General features: G+C 51.3%; 1 protein-coding gene across 1 annotated transcript in view; it reads left to right on the forward strand.

The window, feature by feature from the left end:
- Window positions 1-656: 656 nt before the first annotated feature.
- Window positions 657-2,662, forward strand: part of DLGAP3 (discs large homolog associated protein 3) — a 56,664-nt gene continuing 54,658 nt past the window's right edge. Inside the window, exon 1 of the mRNA XM_015572778.1 lies at window positions 657-781. The gene's annotated coding sequence lies outside the window, so the exon portion shown is untranslated. The remainder of the gene's footprint in view (window positions 782-2,662) is intronic.

The following is a 2,662-nucleotide window of genomic DNA, read 5'->3' on the forward strand; positions in this document are numbered from 1 at the left end:
CGGGAAGGTCACTTGGGGGCTGGTTTATGCATATGGTTACATAATTTGCATATGTAATAGGCTGTTACATGTCAGTACACTCAGAACATTCTTGAATAAACCTGTACATGCAAGATGACATGTTCATGTGCTTTTACACAGCAGCCCACATGCACATATGTTTCCAAGCATCAGAACATGAATACTGCCTCTACCATCTGCACATAAGGCACCCAAGAAATCTGGGTTTGTGGGGGTGTCCAGGTATGTGGGTTGGGATCTGATCTTTTTCTGATGCAGCTTCAAAGTGTCTTGTTAACAAAAGGACAGAATAGTCCCAGGGTTTCTGCTTCCTTCTTTCCAGTCAAGAGCTCAGAATGGGAGTAGGCTGGGGATGGTGTGGGGGCCCTAAGCTCCCAGCTCCCAAAGGCCCCTGCCTCTATGCCCCTTGAGCTCAGGTCTCCTCTGCCCCCTCACTCTCTATTCTTTCTCATCCTCTCCTCGCCCTGTGTGTAAATATTAAAGAGCTGAGCCTGCAGAGCTGATGTAGACATGGGGAGAGAATGAAATTAAAAAGGATTCCCTCACCCCCATCCCAACACCCCCACCCTGCAGTCCCCCGCTCCTGCCTCCTTCCCTTTCCCTTCTCCTCTCCCCATCACTCAGTGCTTCCACATGTCTCTCCTCCCCCCAGTCCAGATGGGAGCTGGCTCCTTCAGAAAGGGGGCTTAGAACTGGGTGTGGGGAGCTACCTCTCTCTGTCTCCCTCACTACATCTGCCTGCAGGGCTGGGAGCCCCCACGTGAGTATTTCTTTTATTTTGGGGGGGGTGGTTAGGAAGGAAAGTGGTGTTTAGAACCAGCTGTGAGTGGCGTGAAGAAGCTCAGGGCTGAAAGGAGGTGGGTGGGGTCCTGTCTCTAGGCTCCCTCAGGGAAGCCTCATGTCTGGGTTTCTTTTCTCTCTTTGGACAGAGACTGAAGGGAGGGCTACCAGATGCCTCCGGTGGATGGGAGCGAGTATGGGAGGGGCTGGGGGAGAGGGGCTCCTGTTCTAAAGAGGTGTGTGTTAGGGTAAGCCTGTTCCTTTCTGGCAGGCTGGGTTTCTGGCAGGGCGTCCTGCAATCCTTGGGAGCTGTCCCGAGTGCTGAAAGGGACTCGGGGGGGGGGGGGGCTGCTCGTTTGGAACTGTCCTGGGTCCTGAATAGGCCTGCGTCGGGGCCCGATGATGAAAAGGCGGTTGGGCAGTACTGAGGGCTCACTAGAAAAATTCTCCCAGATGACCCACTTTTCAAGGACAGAATTCCTGGATGGAAACATAGATTTGGGGGGTCCTCCCTCTGGCTTTAGGCCTCACAGTTATTAGTGGTATTTGGGAAAGGGACTCTTCTTTCCCTGTTTAAGTTCTCCCTCCCCTTTCCAAAATTACCCTACTGTTACTGTGGGGGTAGAGATGGAGGATGATGTTGTGGCTGTGAGCAGCCTTCACATAGATGGTTTTAGTACAATAATCTTGGGGGTACTGGCACCAGCCTTTCTCCAACTGGGTCCCAGAAATTCAGGCTCAAGGCAGTTTTGGATTAGGAGAGCTTAGGTTTTGCTGGTTAGGCCTTGGGTGGTTAGAGGTCGAAAGTTTAGGATAATTTGATTGACTATGTGACATCCCCCTACCCACCATACTTTTGAATTTGGGACAGGGTACAGTATAATATCCTGCCAGCCTGCCTTATGCTCTGCCCACCCCAACCACAGCTCAGAGCAGCATTTGGGGAGGCTTTTATTGGGAAGGAAGATTTCTAAGCAAAGGATTCAAGGAGTGGGTGGGGTAGTTCAGTGCCATGGAGCAGAGAAGGAGGAGGCTAGTGAAGAGATGGGGCAATGAAAAAGAGGAAGAGCTGGCAGAGAAGGAAAGAAATCAAATTTGGGGACAAGGTCTTGGTTTCGATCCTAAGTTCCCTTGTAAATCTTTTCCCCACCAACCTAAGGTCAGGGTTATCTCAATTTTCTGGGTTTTTACACTCTGTCTTTGTAACACTGAAGGGAATCGAGCAGGGACATTTCTCCAGGCCCCTTCCCTTGTCTTCCCAGGGGCATGAGAGCCAAATGTCAGGACATGCAGATGAGACTGTGGGGGAGCAACAGGCAGGAAGGGTTGAAGGCAGCTTTGCCTCCCATCCTCATGAGCACAATCAAATATTCAAATGGGATCCTTCTTGAGGGGAGAGGAATGAGAGGGTTTCCAGATGACGCTGGGCACAATTAGGTGTGGCAGGAAGTTCAAGAAAAGAGGTATCTAGGGACCATAAACTGAACCCATTCAGACCTTCCCAGATGTGACTTCTAGGTAATAAGGAACGCTTCACCCATCGTGTTTTTGATGTAACTCATCAAGTTGATTCCTTCCATTCTGTAGCTCCTTGGGAGGAGCGGAGCTTTCCTATGCTGTGGGTGCTGGGAGGTGGTGGGCGTGGGTGTGGGTGCCTGTTTGGGGAGGGGAGGTGTTTGTGCTTCACTCAGCTCCCTTGGTTACATAACAGCTTTGATAAGACTTTACTTTGGAGCGGCTGCTACTGCCTGAAGCAGTCACCCCTCCACCCCCACGTGGAATGCTGGAGGTCCACCCCCTTCGCCCTGGCCTCTCGGAGAGTCCTGCTATTCATAATCCAGTATTCCAGCAGCAGATTTCC

This window comes from Myotis davidii, unplaced genomic scaffold (genome assembly GCF_000327345.1).
Source record: "Myotis davidii unplaced genomic scaffold, ASM32734v1 scaffold88, whole genome shotgun sequence".
Lineage (NCBI taxonomy): Eukaryota > Metazoa > Chordata > Mammalia > Chiroptera > Vespertilionidae > Myotis > Myotis davidii.